The 22,589-nt window shown below is 35.7% G+C and overlaps 1 long non-coding RNA gene across 4 annotated transcripts; it reads left to right on the plus strand.

Annotated features, from left to right (window-relative positions):
- The first annotated feature begins 934 nt into the window (after positions 1-934).
- On the plus strand, positions 935-19,004 carry LOC122046975. 4 transcript variants are annotated; one of them, XR_006130445.1, is made up of 9 exons: positions 935-1,401; positions 1,496-1,927; positions 2,031-2,090; positions 2,302-2,431; positions 3,596-3,653; positions 7,669-8,354; positions 8,425-8,683; positions 17,558-17,657; positions 17,746-19,004. It is a non-coding gene; the product is annotated as an uncharacterized LOC122046975 (long non-coding RNA). The 4 variants fall into 4 exon arrangements; XR_006130442.1 differs by having other exon boundaries at positions 1,517-1,927; XR_006130444.1 differs by having other exon boundaries at positions 1,517-1,927; positions 7,669-7,773.
- Positions 19,005-22,589: the final 3,585 nt, after the last annotated feature.

The following is a 22,589-nucleotide window of genomic DNA, read 5'->3' on the forward strand; positions in this document are numbered from 1 at the left end:
ATCTTATGAATATTTTTTTATTGATCATCAGGATAAATCGAAAAAAACACATAACGATCAGTCCAGAAGTAAATATTCTTTAGTTACATCTTTTATTTAGAGAAAAAATTCCTATAAATATATTATAATTAGGATCGAACCGTGAATATTCTACCATAATACTATAATCCTAGGGCACTAGATATTACCACAATGACCTATTAACAGGACGGATAAAATGAATATTTTTAAAAAAAATCTAAAAGTTAAATACACTGTTTTTTGAAAATTCCCTTTTTAAATTGCCGTTTTTAGTTAATTTTTGCAGTTCAATGAAACACTCTCTTAATTTTCGTTTCGTTTTAATAAAATACCACTCTTGTTTTAGTTGTGTTAATTTGTGAATTTGAAAACATAAAAAACAAACAGTTTTTGATACACTCAAGGAAAAATCGTAAGAAAATTTTTTAAAGATAGATACATAAATGATGAGATTCATTATTTCATTTTTTGTGAGTCCCATCATTTATGTGTCTATCCTTAAGAATTTTCCTTGAAATTTTTCATTAAAAATATCATTTCTTAAGAAAAAAGGTAAAAATTTAGACGCTGAAGCTTTTCCAAATCAGCTCGGATTCTCTGGATTACTTTTTGTGGTCCAAGGGATGATCCCTTGATGTGGATTAATAGGGATGAATAGTCCTCATCTATTTTATGAATGAGGATCATTTATTTTATCAATTCATGCTAAAAGACCATTCCTGAATCTCAAAAAACGATCCAAGGATCTGCCCAATTTCCAAACAATGCAGTTGCGATTGAGTATGAAATAATTATATAACAATTTAAGTTTATTTTACAAACAATGCAGTTTACTTTTAAGTTTTATTTTCTAATAAAAAAGGTTTTCAGAAAATTATTAATTTTTATAATTTGAACCCTGCTAACTGTTTTCCACCTCTTTCCTTTCTTCAGCGACTCCAGCTCCGACTCCTCGACTCTTCTGCTCCCCCTCCGACGGCTACTTGAGAGAGAGAAACTCAAAGAGCAACAATGTTACGAGGGGAAGAACCCTAGCAAGAGGCTCAAGCAGAAGGCATCGCCCATGGCCGGGGCCGACCCTGGAAACCTAGCAGGAAAATGAAGAAGCTCGTTTGGGAGCGGGCCCTGGAGTATCACTCTGACTAGGACGACGAAGTCGACGAGGAAGTTCTGGAGGAGCCTTCGAGCGACGCGGAGCAGGATAAGGAAGAACAGAAGGACGGTTTGGGCGTCGGGGATAACGGGAGCGACAGTTGCGAAGTCTATGATGAGGAGGACGGGGATGGAGTGAAGCATGGCATCTCCCGGTTTGTCGAGGGTTGAGGGATTTGGATCGCTGTTTCTAAGATTATGAAGAGGCGCCTCTGGGATGATTCCCTTGTAAGTGTTGTTAATGGTGCTTGAATGCGAATATCTGGAAGATTGTTATTTTCTTAGATCTAGCTTTCATCGTCTTATAGTCCAATATTTTCAGTTCATAAGAAGCTTGTTGCAGAAAATCTTGCATAAGAGGATACAGCTACTTAAGAAAGGGGAGACGAGAAGGAGAAAAAAAAGATGCTTAGTGTGATTAATTACCAGACTTGTCACACAATTGCCTCCCCGTTCTGTTGCTTTCATTACGGATTGGTAGGTGCAGTATTTATGTGCTTTCACATTTTTCATTCTGCATATGCGACCAGGCAGCCGAGAAGGGGCACGCTAAAGTGGAGAATTTTTTGAACGCAAACGAGGAGTTTCTTAAAGGAAGTAATCTCTGGCTTCCAAAGGATGTGACCTAACATCTTTGCAAATTATGTCATTCTAGCCATTTACTGTGCTACAGTACTTTCCCCTCGAACTAAAAAGTCTTCATCTTGCATGTGTGATTCTTTGCTGGATTATCAGTTGTGAAGTTATTTATGCAGTAAGAGAGTAGCTGTTCTAACTTACTCAGTTTTGAATTTTTTTTTTCTTTAAATGATGTGGGATTATTATTCTTGACAATAAGATTTAAATTTCCAATTCAGGTCAGTAAAGCACAGAGTTGCCAGAATGGCTTGAGTCCTTTGAGCTCCATAGGTGCTAAAGTATGGAATGATTTCTGTATATGCAATTTGTTGTCCTTTGTTCTGTATTTAGTTATCTAATTTTTAAAGAACATTTGAATCTCTATATTACTCTTCAAAAATTGAATTATGCAGCAGAAATCATTTTCACAACAATCATTTTAGTAGATTCTTGTAATATGTGTCCTTGATTTTAATGTAGAAGCAATAAGAGTGGGTATTATGTTCACAGGTTGATCATTTTTTTGGTACTAGAAGGTGAAGATACTTCCATGTCTGGTCTATAATCTCATCCTGTGTTAGACAGCATGGTCAAATGTACCTTTTTGGTAAATTACCAACATCGATTACTCACTGACATGGTAAATCTCTCCTATCCTATTTGTGTCAATGATAGTTTAAAATTAGAGATTTTGAAGAAAACTTTCAAAAATTCAAAATCAACTTGAGAGTTACTTTTAATGCAAACTGTTTTTTCCACTCCTTTTTTCTAGAAGAAAAACTGAAAAATAAAAGATTTTGGATTTCGAGATAGGGTATTACATGGGTGCTTTGTTTTCCAAATGCTAATAGTCAAGTTCAAATTGATGTTTTAGCCTTATCACTTAACGACTATAGTTGTGTTGGACATACTTTTAGTAGACATTTGGCACCCCCATCAATCACACGTGAAATTTTTAGAAATAGCCACATCAAACGCTTTGATTAATCCACATTCATGATATATACTTGCATTTTGTATTTGAGTCCCAGGAATGTATGTTTTAGCATATTCTTCTTTGTTTCAAAAATCTTATGTCACCAACTTTCTTGCTTTGTTTACTAAAATTGTTTTTAGTTATCTTTTTATACTATGTGGATTTATCAAATGCTAATATTTTTAGCAGTTTGTCTTCAGTTATTTTTCTATACTATGTGGATTTACCAAATGCTAATATATTTAGCAATTTTGTCTTATATCTTAGCAATAGAACCAATTCTTTCAATTTGTGCATCATGGACTTTATGCCTCTCCTTGTGTTTTTAGTTCATGTACATGCACTTTTGATCCATAAAGAGGTAATTTTTCACTTAAGATTAATAATGGATGACTGCTTAAAGTGAATTATGGAATATGATCCCTGTGGTATTGTCTGAAATCCTGATGCCCACATCCAGGAATAGGAAGCAACGGTTTTAACTTTTAAGAGAATTAAAATTTCCATTGTTTTGGACTAAGAGATGCAGATATCATGTATATTGTTAATTTTGATTAATTTGTTGACATCTATAAGTATATTTATTTGGTATATTATTGCATGTGCACAATGACAGGACACTTACATACACATTACTTCATCTTGTCCTGATATTTCTCATACTATCACTTGTCTGCTGGAGTGTGTGAAAGTGTTATTCATTCATCAAACTTTGAAGTCCTCACGTATATGTTACATGTATGAAAGGCTATTACACATAAGCCCTTACACTATGATATGTTTGTCTGAGAATTCTGTAATCACTTCTGTATTTTGTGATCTCAACAGTTTTGGCAAAAAGAAGAAAGCAAGCATTTTTTCAGAGCTACAAAAGGCAACAACCTAGGTATGTTAAATCTTAGTTACTTTGTACGTGCAATGTACTTGTTACTACTTTTCATTTTCCTTTTACCAAGCTATTGTAATATATAGAATTTGCTGTATGAGCCATTTTCTATGGATATATTCACATGGGTAATGTCAATTCTTCCTATTTACAATCTGCTTATTTATATTTCACTCTTTTTTCACTAGCATACAAATCTCATTTGGATTATATTTATCTCAAGTTTCTAAAACAGCATTCAGGAAAGATTTGTTCATACATATGATCAGTATGCATAATTGTGTGCATATGCACTCATTATAAGTGTTTTGGTAAAATATTATTTACATTCATATTGGTTGATCATTTATAGTTACCACCCATAATTATAGCAAAAGGTGATTACGCTCACCCTAGGCGTCCCTCATAGCCCGCCCCCAAGTTATGTGAAGGGAGGTAAATCACGGGATCAACTTATAACCGACCGCTAAGTTGGCTAGTGGGGAAGGGGTTTTTTCCCCAAGGGCATGTGCCCACCGGGAATTGATCCTTTGCCCATTATAGCAAGTCTACCACCCTCTAGCTAATTGGGCATCTGGTGAGGACAATAGTTACCACCCATAATGATTATATTCTAGCTTGATAAGAAACTTGATTGGAAATTAAGACAACATCTAACTGTACAAACATATTCATATGCTGCATATATAATATGGTGAATCATTACATATGCTAGTGTTTTAAAAACTAGCCTATGCAGCCACATTGCCCTTTTCAACAAGGGATTGCATTATGTTTCTTTAGGTGATTTGCCTAGGTGGCTAACTAGGTACTTATGCATGCTAGGTGGGTGCTTGTTTAGGATATCTATGTAGTGAGAAGGGGGAAAAAATTGGTTTGGTCCATTTAATAGATAGGAATTTAATTAGGGCTTTGGTGATGATTTTTCTCCACCAAAGAAGATTTTTTTTTAATGATTGTGAAATACTGAATAAGAGTTTGATGAATAGCATTTGTAAGTGTTACATATTTGTTTTGGAAGGAATAAACATTTTATTTTCGTGTAACTAACATATATACTTATTCTATATTGTAATAGTAACTCCATGTTTTCTATGAGGGAGAGAAATGACTAGGGAGAGAAGTGAGGTAGATAAAAGAAATTCAATTGGGAAAGGATAGGAAAATATTTCCCTTTTTTTGGGTTTCTTTGGGGAGTTGTTGAGGGGAGGAGAGAGTAGGGAAGGTTAAAAATTTCTTGATTTGTCAAAACATAATAAACATAAATAATAGATGGATTTTTCAAAAATAATTTTGATTTTTTTTTACAATATTTACTTGACATTGTGTTGAAGTAGAGGTTTTACCTAATTTGGGCAAAAAAATGACTCATGTGGAATAAATTCCCAACTCTTTCTTGAGATGAAATCAAGGGAAAAGGCACTTGAGGAATTTTTCCCCTAATTGTATTTCTTTGTGGTTTTTCCATTAGGAAATAAGTGTTTAGTTTTCTAAGTGTATAATATTAATATACTTTGTCAGGTTTATGTTAATCAATTTTATTAATATAAATATTTAAATAATTTTTTAATAATGGGCCCCCTTGCATTCTGCACGTACCATATTAAGTGCGCCAATTGCTTGCCTCTGAAAAATGTATTTTAGAGCTTTGGCATATAGATATGGGTCTACATAAGTGTGGTGGTTGCCACAACAGATGAAACTTCACTAGCGCAGCAAAGACAATGGTAGTTACAATTGTGCCAAAAATTTTATTTAATCGTACAAATTAATGCTAATTAAGTGCCAAATTTAATTAAATAAATTAATTTTTATTTATTCCAATTAAATTCTCTACTAAAATTAGTTAAAGTAACTAACACTTAATTATCTAAAAGTTATGAACATAATTAACTCTTGATTCTTCAATTTTCTCTCTCAAATTACATGTTTTTTTTTGTCGATAGGTTGAGCCTTGTGCATAGATTGTAGACTCCTAGAGATAATGGTAGTATACATAAATCAGGGGCGGAGCTAGGATATTGGTTTAGTGTAGGCAATTGCAGCTACCGTTGACGGACATATTGCGGAGGGTGCCTCGTCCAGTTCCGACAGCAGCCCAACAGTAGTGAAGCAACTAAAGCTCTCCGCTTTACAAGTCATGTTGTCGTGTATCTTGCTAAATTTTTTTTGCATCATCTGCCTAATTTTTTTTTTTGGCATCATCTGCCTAATTTTTTTCTTATACTTGTATGGAAAACACAACAAGAAAAGAAGTGTATCAATATGTATCTTGCTTTCGGTATACTGCATATGCTTGTTATGCTGTTTAGTTAGGAAAAAGCAAATACTAGATGAGAGAATCATAAAATTAAGGGTGATTTCGGTGCCTAGGTCCAGCAACAAAAAAAATGTAAAAAATTAATGTTTTTGTTCAATAATGTATTTGAAATGCAATGAAATTTTATAAAGAATTTGGGATTGCAAAAAATGTTATTAACATGCATCAAATATTATTGTAACAAGACAAAATGAACAAGCGCTTCTTCTTTTTTTGTGTCATCTGTATCATCTATTTTTTTTCCTAGGTTGTGTTAATAATATTTTTTAAGTGGGTCCTGGCTCAGTGGGCAGCTGCCCACAATGGGCCTGTGCTAGCTCCGCCCATGACATAAATGATCAAACATTTAAAAGGGTCACCAATTGAATTGTTTGTATGATATATTCTCCTGTTTACCATGAGTGATAAGTTTTATACCAATCACTCACATTCCTAAGGCTAGCAACATATCTAACCATAAGTATACATATAACACTTTTAAGGGTTCAATATACAACTGTGTTAAAATAAGTTGACATTCTTATCACATGCTAATTTTACGTTTAAGGACTTTTTGCACCCACCTTGAATAAGCAAATTAAAATATTAGGCAACATTTCAAATGATATTTCATTGTGAGACATGTCTAGTTGGTTGGTCTCAAATATTTCACATGCATAGTTGTCTACATTCTATCTATTGGCGTGATATGACAGTCTATCTTATAATAGAAATATAGCATGTATTGATTGTATCCCCAAATCAATGTCTCTAAGTTGCTATGACTGGGACATCTGATTCTACCACTTTGTATGCCTTAGAATTGTCTCACATCTCAATCAATTTGTTATTAAAAAATAATACTATTTGGATTTTATTACAAATATTTATTAATAAGATAATTTTACTAAAGAAGCAATTGCTTCATTTTGTTTCTAAAGCACTATCACTATGGTACATATTTTTATGGTACTTATAATTAAATTTGAAAATTTTAGTAAGCCACCTTATTCCCCAATGTTGTCTTTGAGTCTGTAGTTTTTTTTTTTAATTTTTGAATGGAAATTGGAACCGCCAGAGATAATTGCATCTTAATTTGTTGGAGTGTAAATAGCATCAACTTTGAGTAAATCAGTTAATATTTAGTATTTCATTGCATGGATTCTTATACTAAAACCTTAACTACTCTCGGATCTCCTATGAATTTCATAATTGCATATGGTACATATGATCCACAGCCAATATAAAATGATATGTTTTTATTTTCCCATTCAGTAGTGTTTCTTTTTCATGATTTACCTCAATTCCATCACTTCTTCACCCAGAGCTTCAGTTTTCAAAGATGAAATAATAAGGGAGATTGAAACATCACTCGGGTGTTCCCACAGATTTAATCAATCTGTTTTATGGAATCCAATTAAACCAATATAAGATGACTCGATAAAAATGTTTATGCATTTTTTAGAAATGGGATGGGGGAGGGTAATTATATCATAATATTTCAATTTTGTACAACTGTGAAGTCAACTACAGGTAAAGTCTGACAAATGTGCATTAATATTTTTGTGAATTTCTGATTGCTGCTTGAGCCATCTAATTCTGATCAGGAGTTCAAAGTAATATTTTATTGGTATTTGTTAAATTCCTCAACCAATTCATATGAACTAGATATAATTTGATAAAGTTAATACCTAATTTTTTTTATATATAATCTAGGTGTTTGGGCTTCGCCCGACTAATCTTGGAGGTAGATAGCCTTCCCCTTGGTTCTCCTACCGAGTAAATCTGGAGTACAACTTATGCACATTTAGAAATCTTAAGGTAGATGATTATTTTGTCAGTGACATGCATGAATTTATTGTCCTGGTTTTTGCAAGTGGTATAGGAGTTTCTTCTATTAAACATAGATTTTAGAGAGTATCATGAAGAATCTTCACATCAAGGATAATTAATCCATTTGTTTATGGGTCTATTACATACACATGTATTTGTAGGTACCCAGTTTGTTCACTTAGTAATAGTAATGTTAGTATTTAGAACAATCGTGTGGATATTCTGAAAAGCATAAAACACTAGTGCTACTTTGGTTTTTTAACTCAACATATCGTTTTTTACTTTTAAATATTTGGTCATTTGATTTCATTACAGTCAAATAAGAAAAATATTGTTCTTTGTGCTAAATAAATATTATGGTTGAAGCAGTTACTTTATCACATTGATGATGTTATGCTAAGTTGGATTCCATCCAAATGTTACTTGGACACTATTAAACAACTCTATGATTGTTCTATTTGATTACTTACCTTCTCAGATCAGATCAGATCAACAAGTTTCAGCAACAAAACCTTCCTCCTGTAGCTGATCCTCTATCATCCCCATTTATAATTGCAAACTACTGTCATGTAATTTCACTTATCTAGTCAAATCAAATGGCAACTTTGAGTTAATTCTAAATCTCCTTCTTTTGTTCAGGTCTAGATTGATCCTTCTCTTCCTAACTCTGTTCTTGAATAAGGCTAGCAACTTTTGATGGTAGCTTCCTGCTCCTTGATCATGGTTATCTCAACATATCACATGGTTAGACTTGTAGCTGTGGCCAGAAAAAGAGAAAAATCAGTGCACCAAGTCTGAGAAATGCAGTTCCCCACACTAGGTGCATGCTAAAATGGTTCTCAAAGATATTTCTTCTGGGAATTTTGCTAGGAGCAATGACCCTCTACCAGGGAGCAAGGTAATATGCTAGGTCTGATTGTCCAAACCTGAAATGAAATGCTTTTGCAATATAGGCTAGCAAATATGGGAAATTTTTTAAAATAGGCATAAATAGTAAAGTTATTACAAAAATAGGTAAAATTAAAACTTTTTACCAATCTAGGTGAGATGAATTCATATCCGGGATTTAAATCCCGGTACTTATTATTTTTTATTTATTCCCTTATATTCCGGGATTTAAATCTCGGATATGTATTAATTACCGGGATTTAAATCCCGGTACTTTTTTTTTTAATTTTTTTTTACAAATTGTTTCATTTTTCATTTTTCATTTGCTTAAGTTTTATTTTTTTAAAAATAATTTCAAATTCGTAATAATTTTTTATAATTTCTTTTACAAAGCTAATTTATTTTATTAACATATGTTTAAATAATAATAATAAATTATATTTATATTTATTAAATATATTATAAGTTATTTTAGAAAATAATTTCAATAAACTGAAAATAAAAGATATTATGAGATTTAGCAAATATATTAATATTATCACATCTAAATATAAGGAAAATCGACATTTATATTATTGGTAGAAAGATTGTCACGTCTAAATATAAAAACATTTATCAAATATGCTACAAATTATATTCAATCGGTACCACATCTCGGACGTCGACGATTTCGGTGTGGAAGGAATCGTCTGAGAAAAGGAATTCTACCACCCGTATTCCGCTCATGTGATTGTTGGATTATAGCGTCGTTATGTGCATCATTTCCAGCCTCTTCGTCATCCCCACGATTGCCCTCTTGTGGATCATCATCATTAGCTTCAGATAAATGGGAACGCATACTAGATATATCTACTGATTGGAGGTTAGACATTGTGGACATGCGCTCCATTTGAACTGGAGCAAAAATATTTATAGGAGTAAAATAATCAGGTTCCAAACTACCCTGAAAATGAGAGCCTGATTCAAACATTGAAAATTCTAAAGTGGTCGGGTGGCCAAAATCTCTATCGGTTGGCAACGATGATGGACCCGGAAATGACTCTGAAGATGATTGGGGATCGGAGTAGTGGCCAAACCCACCTGATGTGGGATAACCACCAAAACTTGTTCGGGCTTGTGTGAATGAAGATGAGCCAGCTTGCATTGATAGATCTCTCCAGACTAGCGGTTCATAAATAGTATCACAACTCATACGAGGAGGATCGACATACCTTTGCCTTGGTTGACGAGTTCTCGGACCTCTACCTGATGGTGCATTAGCGGTAGGAGTGAACCCATAATCAGGAATATGCATATCATCCTGAATGATATATTCACTTGGGTAGTCCATGTATCTTCGCTGCTCTCCAAAAGCTCCAAGAATAGCTCCAGCCATCCGGTTATGCTGTCGTCCGATCGGAGCATTATCTGAGCATGATGAGATTCATGCTCTCTCGTGAGTATCAATCAAGCAGAAGAAGAAAAAAATAAATATAATGGTTGTTAAAGTGCAATTGAATATTAATTTATGAAACAATTAGAGAATTTGGTGATATCTTATACTTCCTACATGAGTGGCCCCCTCGATTGTCATAAATCTTCGCGTTACTCGCCTGTACCAGTCTCCATATTGACTATGATAGTGTTGGGTCAATAAACTGGTATTACTGTGAACCACAAATTGTTGGCGGTTATTCCAAATGTTAATCTCTTTTGCCCATTCAACTCTCCAATCAACGTCATACTTTCCCTTTTGACTGGTTGAATGATAACCACAATGACGAAAAGGAGGAAAAGGGATAAACTGGAGCCAGCCGAATTGCCGTCGTACCCTATCTGGATAATACCATTCGACGACATTGAAGCATATCAAGGGTACTCGAGCCATCCAAATGTCCTGCCCGGATAGACAAATCGGATCTAACTGGTGAATAGTCCTGCCCGGATAGACAAATCGGATCTAACTGGTGAATAAATTGAGCATATGGCTCCCAAGAGATCTACATAATGTCATAACAATTAGTCTTTACATTAATATAGCTAACATTGTAAACGACAAAAGTTAAAATAACAAAGATCTTACTTGGTGGTGTGTTTGAACGTCGAATTCATATCTCCATCCTTGCAAAGTGAATCGCAGTGATTGTCGCACTTCTTTCTTACCTGCCCACCTGAAATCATAATTTTATCAAGTGAATGAGTATATAATACTTTAATATGAAATAATATGAACAAATAACTATTGCACCTAGTCCCGAGCGGAAGCATGGGTGTGTGTTCTATCCCACCCCTAATAATAGGACGACATTGAGTGAATCGCTCCCATGCCCATAGCTGCAGAAGCAATAAGGGACCCGATATCTGACTAATATATGGGTCAACGACATTACACAAATTGCGGTATAAGTATGCAAGGCATGCGCTACCCCAACTATACTCTTGCATGCGATGTAAATCCTCAACAAATTGAAAGAACATGCCGTGCACATAACCCTCTATTTTAGAGCCCATCAGATCACCACCTATCATTCGCAATATAGTAGCACGAACATAACACTGTATAGTTTCGTCGGTTGCATTGGTGGGAAGTTTCGTTAGATCGAAGGTTTTAGCCAGCCAGCTAATTGAAAGACGTCCCAGCTTCATATTAGAGGGTTGTAGAACTTGATCAAGGAACCTTAAACAATAGTCATATATGTCAACATTCGCTCTACCAGATATCGCTGACCCATGAATAGGTAGACCCAACAGAACTGCGACATCTTGCAAAGTTATGTCATCTCTCCTTCGGTCATGTGAAATGAATGTGTTTCCGGCCTCCATCTCTCAAGAAGAGCAATAATAAGTGCTCCATCAATACGGCGATATCCAACCTGGAAAACCCCTAAGAATCCTGCTACGCTCATCCAATAAATAAAACGATCATTTTGAATATTATACTCATTTTGATGTAGACTGGTTCGCTTCACAACCAAAGGTTCAAGGTAACTGGCGTCATATGACTCACCGCGACTTGCTCTAACCTGAAGAAACATTGTACAACAAATTAATTTTATCATAACCATAACATATGTGCACAAATACAATGACAAAGAAATTAACGACACTATTTATTTTATTACCACATTATCCCATATTGTTTCGGATCTATGCGACGTCTGCAGATGTAATAACTCGCCATCAACTGGACCTAGATGTCTAAGGTAATCGGCACGTCCATGCCTGCGGTCCATATCTATACACAGATACAAATGAATATATGTATATCAGATATTATATCATACTTATACACATAATCTTTGTTAATATAAGTACGCCATACATAATATTAATAATGTCTTACAAAGTTAATTAAAAAACACATGTCTTACAAAGTTATAAAATATTTGAAGTTACACACGAACAAAAAGAATTAAACATGTGGACAAGTTTTTCTATTATGTCCAGGTTGCCCACACCGTCGACAATGTTGCACTCCGCTTGTGGATGGTCCAACGTCCATCTCATTTCTCCTTCTTCCCGCTGGCTTACCCTTTTTTCTCTTCGTGTCTGGGTCAGGTATTAGGCATCGACCATCATCACCTTCCATAATTGGCCAATGGGCGTCATTACCCAAGGGATGAAAACTACTTTTATAGCATTTGATCGCAGTTGACAATAAATACACAACATCTATATAGATAAAACAATCTCTTCCAGTTGCCATACATGCTGCTATTGTATGCGAACAAGGTATCTTCGTCCCCTGAAATTTTCCACAACTACAATGTTGAAGGCGAAGATGTACCATTTGCTTATTACCTCCTTTTCGCATTTCACGGGAGTGCCCAATCTTCACTTCAAAAACTCCATCTTCACGATTGAAAGAGATTACCTGATGGGTGTACGCAACTTTCAAACGTCTATCAAGTAATTTGAGGCACTGCGAAGTGTACACTTTGTCATTGGCCATCTGATCAGAGTACACATTTCTTCTGTTATCAAAGTACTTGACCATGTTATAAAATGTGTGCTCGATAAGGGCAGCAACAGGTGAACGACGTGTATCTTTCAAAACTGAATTGACACATTCAGCTACATTTGTATTCGCATGCCCATATCTGTGACCCCCATCATGGGACATTGACCATTTTTCTATTGGGAGCGATGAAATCCAGTTCCATGCCTCATCATTCCTCTCTTTTACCCGCTCCAAAACTCGTTCACATTTTCTTACTTGACACGTCCTCCCTATAATGTGACATCGGTTAGATGTTGTATATAAAACATGTATGCATAAGTATTAATAGCATTGCGAAGTTTTGTAACCGTACCAGCATTTATGAGTAAATTCTTGAGTCCAACATTTTTGAAGCGTGTGTTAAAATTGCTGGCCACATGACGGAGGCAATAGCGATGTTTTGCATGAGTTTCATCCCAACCGAGATATTGGTTATTCATTGTCTGCATAATTCCAATATGTCTATCGGAAATGACACATATACCATCACACCTTACTACATGCGTTCGAAGGAGCGCCATGAACCATCCCCAATTGTCCACATTCTCGGACTCTACCAGCGCATAAGCCAGTGGAATCACAGAGTTATCTCCATCAATGGTTGTTGCAATTAGGAGTGAATGTTTATACTTACCATAAAGGAAAGTTCCATCAATTTGGATCACTGACTTTGTGAACTCGATACTGTCAATAACTCGTTTGAATGACCAAAATAGCCAACGCAAATTTTTTTTGTTGAATTCAACTGCACGATGCCTGACATGAGTGTGATCATCGAATGCCCACCATACTACACTTCCAGGATTTGTCTGTTGCAAAGCTGCAAAGAAATGTGGTAGACATTGGTATGATTCATCCCAATCACCCCAAATTCTGGCAATAGCCTTCTGTTTAGCCTCCCATGCTTTCCTATAGGAGGGTTTGAAATACAACCAATTGTGAATTTCAACGATAATACTTCCAACTGACTTGGATGGATCTTTCTTCACCCCTTCCAATATGCAGTTGCATATAAAGTTTGAGTCCAATTGTCTGTGATCAAGCGATATAGCCCTCGCAACACATGTGTGTGGACCTTTATATCGTGTTATGCCCCATCCTCCACCAAGTTTCTTTAGCCTTGCTGCACGTAACTGCCAACTACACCCATATTTAGTGTTCCTACATACGACTGACCAAACACGCGAACTTGACTCAGCAATTTCATATTCTCGACTGCAATTCAAAGAATACTGTTTAACTGCATTAATTACATCTTCCTTCTCTTGAAACTCCAATGTTGTATCAAATTCTGTACCAACTACCATTCCAACTGTGTTACCCACTGATCCGATCCAATCTGCTGAAACAGGGTAGTTGTCTCCTACAGTAAACTGAAATGCTTCAGGAACTTCGATCATTGCCTCTTCCTCACAATCGTCTTGACCAAGTAGCCCATCACTATCTTCCTCTTCTGAAGGGTTGGACTGACAATCATTTGTTGCTATTGGTATGCCAATACTCTCAGGTAGTGGGACATCTGAATGGCTCAATACACGAAAAGACTCCATAACTTCATGTGATGGACCAGCCTCATCATAAATACTTGCGCCGAGACTTGGTTCGAATGGAGCTTCAGACAATGCCTGATTCGGAACATACACACTTCGTCGATCACATTGTAGAGTTGAATCACCAAACGGTTGAGAACTTGGAGCACATACAGTGACGACTAGGCAGTATAAAAGGATCACCAATTAGCTCTGAAGTAGGAGCATATACACTATGCCTACCACTTTGCATAACAGGTTCATGCAAAAGACCCAAACTACGATCACAAAAACTTCGTCTACCACCCAGCTCTGCCTCCTGAGTACATACACTTCTCCTACCCTGAACTCGATATTTTCTAGTTTTCACATATAGCTGAGGATAACTTGTACTTTCAACAATAGCAATACTATCAACAAGGACACGTATATCATCACCATCTTTGACTTCCATACAATAATAATGGATGACTCCATTTGACATACAAGACAATCTATATATTATATCAGATATAATATCATCTGATCGGAGCTCCAATTTCTGGCTTATGGACTCAACAAGGTCACTATACTCAAAGCTCTCTTGCAAAAACACTACTCGATGCGACCCTCCTTCATAATTTGCATCGTGCTCACACTCAACGATCCTACCTCCATAGCTAACAAGGACTTTTATTCTTGAAGTCATTCTACAATAAATAAGTAATGGTACACCAAATTTTAAATAAACTATAATTTGTAAACATAAAGAAATTCTCAACAAACAAAATATCATAACACGTTTTTTTAATTAAACTAATGAAATAAATTATTTTTTATTTTCACATCTCTTAAATTAATATTTTTCATTAGTTTAAAATTTAAATTTATTATCAAGATAAGGTTATTTTAAACACATCAAAATTTTATTTAATAATAAACTAAATGTACTAATTACATTATGCTTAATAATACTTAAAAAAAAAGCAAAAACCTATACAACTAAATTGCTAACGAGTTATAATACAAATCTAATATAAAAACTACATAAGATACAAACACTATATATTTTCACATACCTCAAATATAATATTTAATATTACTAACTTAAAAAATCTTTCATGGAAAATCTCAAGTTTAAAATTACATACTAAAATTTTCTTATTTAATATTAAATACTAATAAATTCATTTCACTTACTAGCTGCATAATAATAAAATTAAAAAATTTACTTACTAATTAATTTTTTTAAAATTATTGTTAATTCTACTTTCAAATGGCAAAAGTAAGTTGAATATTTAGTTTGTAATCATGTCAGAGGAATAATGCAGAGTGATTTTTTTAATTACAATAAGAAAAAATAGACTCATCATATTATTTCAGAGACGAATTAATATCTGCTGGTTTTAAAGAAAAAGAAAGAAAAGGGTACAGATTAATTAATTAAATATTGTAATTCAAAAGGCCGAATAAAAGTTTTGATTGATTGAGCATAATGTTAATTCATTGGTAATTAGAAAAATAATTAAAATGTGAATTTAAGTTGTCAAATAATTAAGAGTGTAAATTGTAAATGATTTAATAATAATAAAATTAAATGATTTAAATTGATTAAATTATTTAATTAATTAAAATAATTTTGAAAATTAATTACTCGTGTTATTTAGGATTATATTAAAATATTAAAGTATTTTTTTTTATGAACTCAAAAAAAGATAGATAGTAGACAAATCTTTAGGATAATTCTACCATATAAGCGAGTGTATTTATCATTTTTTATGTCTTTAAATTATTTTTATCTGTGAATAAATAATTAAATTATATATATATTGTATCATTATTTTTAAAAAGGTATATAATTGATATTATATATGACTTAATATTGATATTTATCTAACAAGATTTAAACGAGGGAAAAATTAAAAGTTAAACTGAGTGCTCTATATTTTTTTTTCGTCAACACTTATCAAATTATACAGATTAAGACAAGGATTTTATCCAAAGTTATAGCTCAGTACAATTCTAATTTTTATATATTATTTCATGTAATTAACAAGTTTTCAAGCTGTCACAAAATCAATAATTATAATTACTTATTTTTTAAAAAAATAAAACTAACTTGGAAGAAACTTGATGATATATATTTGAATTGTTTAATTCATTTATTTGAAATTTAAGCAACCGATATCGGAAGATAAATAAATCTTTAATCTACTTGTAGAAATGCTCTTGAGATAAAAAAAAAATACCTGTTTTATCACAATTTTTCTCTTCCTAGCTCGTTCGCAGCCTCAATTGCTTTGAAAGCTTTCCCTTCAGAGCCTCGCTTCTCACAATTAATTCATTACACATTTATATAGAGAATGATGCGCTGCGCATGTTAATTAATGACTGTTGCTCAATTAATCAATCCGACATGTCAGCGGGATTCCTGCCCATTAAATATCAGCATGATGCGCTGTGCATGTTAATTAATGACTGTTGCTGATCAGCAGGATTCGTGTGACATGTCTGTATGTCAGCGTGATTTCTGCTCGTTGTATGTCACGAAATTTCCGCTGCAAATTGATTAAGATTCCATTTGATTACGTTTTGCATGGAGCCGCGTCGAGAAAACTTTAGCGGAAACTTTAATGGGACCATAGCACATGCGGCTCAATACAAAATCAATAATTATAATTATTTTTTTTTAAATAAAACTTAAGCAAATGAAAAATGAAACAATTTGTAAAAAAAATTTAAAAAAAAGTACCGGGATTTAAATCCCGGTAATTAATACAGGATTTAAATTCCGGAATATAAGGAAATAAATAAAAATAATAAGTACGGGATTTAAATCCCGGATATGAATTCATCTCACCTAGATTGGTAAAAAGTTTTAATTTTACCTATTTTTGTAATAACTTTACTATTTATGCCTATTTTAAAAAATTTCCCAGCAAATATGCTCCGAAATCTTTGCATAAATGCCATTAGAAGGTTTTTCTTTGTTAAAATAATAACAAAATAATTTATTTGATAAAATTGCAACTTAACCTTTAACTAAGTAAAGTATTTTTTAATTAGATTATTTATTGATATTTTGTCTAATATTTTGATAGATTTTATTTAATATTTTGAAATGAAATAAATAATTTTAGATAAGTTGGTAGAGACTTTAAGAAAGATATATGCCATATCAAAATTTGCAACGGTAAATAATTTCACTATTTTGAAAGGGATAAGTATGCGTTTGCTCCTTTTGAATGATTTGGTAAGATGAATAGTTGTTATTTGTAAATCATCTATTATGCTGGAGTGACATCGAGATTTTCTATAATTAATCTTTGAGGAGGTGGTTCTCTCTCGACTAAGCTATTTTACCATGAACTAGAGTAATAATTGAATGTTTCTGCAGATTTGTGGTTATAAGGAAGAAAAAGAATCTGGATGGTCTCCACTTTGGGACAGTTAGATGCTTAGAACTTCATAGTTTGACAGATTGGGATAAAACAGCAGTAAGATAAAGACGAATGAATACCCTCAGGATTCTTTTTCTTCTTCATGCCACTGCTAAGATTGGTCGTCTTTCTTTTCTGCGCACAGGAACTTGTGGCTGAAGATAAGGTTTTGTCCCACAGTTCCTCAGATGGAGAATAGTTGCTGCAAGAATATTATTGGATTATTGGATGAGTACGGCTAGAAAGCCATCATGGGAAATAATGGTAATGCTTCCTCAGGAAACATCATGCCCCATCGTGCTCTGCTAAACCTCTAAATTTATGCACGTGAGGGTTTTAAAAGAGAATAAAATCTGCAGGGAGTGGAAGAAGTTTTTTTTCCCCTCTGGAAATATAGGGTAGCAGTATTCATGAAGAAGCAAGTTAATAGTTAGAAGTGTCTTCGAGTGAGCGTTGAAAAGAAGCAATAAATGCCGTGAAGCTGCCTTTGGATGCGTCTTCCGTTGTATCCGCACTGTATCCAGTAACGACTCTGATCCGTGAAGATTTTGTTGCGAACAAAATGCCTCTAAAATCTCTTAATTTGCAAATGGCTTATGAAAGACATGTGAAGAACCATGGATGTAAATAATTAACACCAGCTGGGTGATCATCTGACAGGATAAACTAATCCCCACTCCTCCCTCCTTTTGATATGTTCCAATGGACCAACGCACGTCAGTCGGCTGACGTCGCCCTGTGTCTTCCCAATGCAGATTTGGTTAATTTAAGCAGGTTTCATCATCAAACCAGAGAAGTCCAAGATTCAAGGAAATAAAAATACATTATCCGCCCCAATACTGAATGCGGCAAGACTTTGATTTGTTCCACACGGGTTGCATCTGGTCCCTCCCAATGAGGATTATTGTAATGTAACAGCACACGAAAAAACTAAAAGAATAAGATTGTGAAGAGATGGATTGATGTACCTCATTCGGGGTTGCAAGTTCCCGTGGAAGGTATAAACAATGTATGCCATAATTGGCTGTTGGGCGATTGATATCATTGTATAGAATACAAAAGGTACAAATTTCAGCATCAAGGCTTGCAATGGCGACAGCTGAACAACAAGTGTCCTCAGGCATACATGCTCTCTACGGGTGTTCTCAGTCATCCAATGCTCCTCCAGTTAGATTTAATGTGTTGAACTGGTTTGAGCCACTTAACTAGCTATGTTGGTTGAGGGTTGATAGAGGACAAAAATTGTTCATTTGAGGTGAATACAGTTTAGATAAGGTGGGTAGCTATCGTTGGAAATGGATGAGTTTGATCCGAAGTGTTTGATTTATCTTTCTTAGGGGAGGAGAGACTAAGTGTGTGTTATTTCTCTTATTTCTTATTTTTCCTATATCTTTCCTATAATAATTTGGGTAGGTCATTTGGCTGAATCTAGATAAGCAGTCAATATCAAAGTTTTATCAAAAATTATTTAAAATACTCTTGCAGTATTTTAGTAGAGTGGGTGTGCCTTTGGCTGGAGCTTTGGTGCAGCGGTTAGACATTCTAGTGGTTAACTAGATATCTAAAGTTTAATTCTAGTTAGCATTGCAAGATATTTTCTTCCAATAGGATGATAAGCTTAAAGATATCGGATTGACAATCATGACTATTTCTTGACTTATTTAGCTGGCTATATGTAAAGTCGGATCGGTTATTTTAGGATTAATCAAATTGGGATTAATCAAATTGTAAGAGTTGGATACTTGAGATGTATATTAAAAAAAAATAATAGAGTGGGCGTTGGCAAAAATTGATGATCTAATAGTAATGTCAGATTTCTTCTTATATTTATAAGATTTCGTCATACACATAACTCTTATTTGGCAATTCACATGGTGGTTTTAAGTGGTAGATTATTCTTCTTATAAATAGTCATCATTGACTTAATTTCTATGGGAATGGAACACCGATGATCCTAATCATTCATGTCTTTTGACTTTTGATTTTACTTATGACTGGATAAGATAACTTTCTATTTTCAAGTTTCCACTATATTCTATCCTTCCTCTTCTTATTTGCAAAATATTCTATTATCATCACCATGAGTCTATTAATATCACTTTAATAAACCCTCTTTCTTTTTCATGATTAATTCCTCTAGTTCTTCCAATTCTCCATGAATCTAATAGAGGTTCTTATCCTCCTCTATAAGATAGGAGTCGGAAGGAGCTTATCTTAAACTTCCATCATGACCTAGGCCAAGTTAGTGAAACTTTGTATGCGATATCATATATATGCTTCTTCTCATTCCAATGTCCTAACTTGAGATGACTAAACTGTTGTAAAATAATAAAGCAATACAAGCAGTATTATTTTTGTACAAAAATAAGCATGCAATGGACAGATAAATAAAGGAGTAGGGTTTAAAATATAGTTATCCGGTTGAAGCGTCGGCACGCCGACTGTCCTTAGAGAATTTATTGCAGTCTCACGGTGCAAAGGCTCTCCGGCAAAATTCCCCCAAGATCCGACAACCGCTCGTCTCGTCCGTAGGTGCACTCCAAAACGGACGCGACACTTGGACCCAACCTCAGATCGCCGTAAGACCAAGCCTCAGGACAAGAAAGACGAGAAGAAAGCAGAAAGAATCGCACAGAGAAGGGAGAAAGCTCAAGGCTTGAGTGAAGAATAGAGGTGCTGCAAGTCCCCTTTTATTCACTCTGAGAAGGTACGAAGCACTGCTTCACTAGCGAGGAAACGCGCCTCAGTGTCACGTCCGCGTCCCTTCCTCACGCGCGGAACAAAACCGAAGTCCGCGTCCCTTCTGTTGGACCACGTGGTAGTTTTGATGTGATCAACCAAATTGGTTAGGTCCTGCTGTGTTTGATCCCTGTGTCTGAGTGTGCAGGAGCTTAGGAGCACAGGAAGTCGAGCGGAAGACGCAACTAGCGAGAAGGACGACACGGGAAGGGAGCCGATGGGCTCGGTGCGTCCGAAAGACGAGAGAGCTGCGGAAGAGTACTCCGGTGGGCGTGAAGAGCGTGCGCGACGTTCGAGGGACGTTAAGCCGGGACGGAAGGCTGCTCGAGGAGAAGGCCGGGAATTGGGTTCGGGTGAGCCCTATTCCGGTTGGCCGCAATCACCCAAAAGAACGGAGCTTCGGAAGCCAAAGCGAAGAAGAAAAGGAGTCAAAAGAAGCTGGAAAATACTGTAGCAGAAAGTTACTGTAGCAGAAGTTACTGTAGCTTGAAGGCGCCTTGAGCAGGCCAGTTTGACCGTTTGCGCTGCGGATAAAGTTTTATCCACAGATCGAGTTGGAGGTGCCTTGAACCCTGTTGGAGGCGCCTTGGACTCTCGGGATAAGATTTCCAGGGCCTATATAAAGGCCCCTGGAGCTAGGAATTCAACAACAACTCAAGCATTCAATCTGTAGTGTTTCCTAGCAATAGTTCTGAGCTTTTGAAAGTGTAAAAGGCTTCTCCGCCTTCAGCAAAGGAGAGTTTCTTTTAGTGCGCTTCTACTGCCCTGGATTAACAACCTCCTTGGTTGTAACCAGGTTAATTCTTCTGTGTCTTTCTTTTACTGTTTTATTATTTTGTTAACTATTGCACTAACTGAGTTGAAAGTACGAGAAGGGTATAGTTACTTTTTGTTTTCAGCAATTCACCCCCCTCTTGCCGGTTTCCGCTGCACCAACAAGTGATATCAGATCCTGATCGCCTCAGAAGGACTAACCGCCAACTGAAGCACTACGATCAAGACAATGGCCGGCGCGAACATCCATCCCCTGAAGTTCGACGGAGATTTCGCTACATGGAAGCGAAAAATGGAGGTATTCTTCAAAACCGAGTTCGATATCTTACTAACAATGAAATACGGTTTTTCAGCTCCTAAAGACAAAGAAGAGTTCCAATGGACGAAGAAGGAGCAGGCGGATTTTGTGGCGAACGGAAAAGCTGAGTTTCACTTGCTCAGCGTTCTTCCGCCCCAAGAGGTAAGTCGGATCGGAAGCTACGACTCCGCAAAAGACCTCTGGGAGAAATTCCTAGAGCTCCACGAAGGCACCTCGGAAGCAAAGCTAGCGAGGCGCGACATTCTTCGAACACAACTAACGAATCTCCGAATGAACACCGGCGAGAAGGTAGCGCAACTCCAAGAACGGATCAAGGAGCTGATAACGCAACTGACGAATCTCGGCGAAACGGTAACGAACCGAGACTCCATCCGATACACGCTCAACGCCTTCCCGAGGACTCCGGAATGTGCGTCCTTAGTAGATGCTTACTACATCTCTAAGGACCTTGAGGTAAGTGTTGGGGTTGCAAGGTTGCAAACATAGTCCCATATTGGAAACATATGGAAAAGATTATGGGTTTATAAAGAGAAAAGATATCTCCATTGGCATGAGGCCTTTTGGGGAGAGCCCAAGAGCAAAACCATGAGGGTCTAGGCCCAAAGTGGACAATATCATGCTATTGTGGAGATATCTAAATTCTTTTCGATCCTACAATTGGTATCAGAGCCCGGACTGCCAGAAGGTTTAACCGCCGACTGTGCACAAGAGTTATGGTATGATTGAGCCATGTGAGTACAATATTGACCTCGAACAAAGAAAGTGGGGGCTCCTATGTTCGGATCAAGAGGACCAGACACCAGGCAGGAAGTCCTAGTTGCGACTAGGCAATGAAGTCCTAGTAGGTCGGGTGGACCGAGGGGCAGGAAGACCTGGTGGGTCGAGGATCGGACGTGGGAAGCCTATGGTCCTTTGTTTGAGGGGGGGATTGTTGGGGTTGCAAGGTTGCAAACATAGTCCCATATTGGAAACACATGGAAAAGATCATGGGTTTATAAAGAGAAAAGATATCTCCATTGGCATGAGGCCTTTTGGGGAGAGCCCAAGAGCAAAGCCATGAGGGTCTAAGCCCAAAGTGGACAATATCATTCTATTGTGGAGATATCTAAATTCTTTTCGATCCTACAGTAAGTACCTTAGAAAGTTTGTTTTCTACC

This window comes from Zingiber officinale, chromosome 2B (genome assembly GCF_018446385.1).
Source record: "Zingiber officinale cultivar Zhangliang chromosome 2B, Zo_v1.1, whole genome shotgun sequence".
NCBI lineage: Eukaryota > Viridiplantae > Streptophyta > Magnoliopsida > Zingiberales > Zingiberaceae > Zingiber > Zingiber officinale.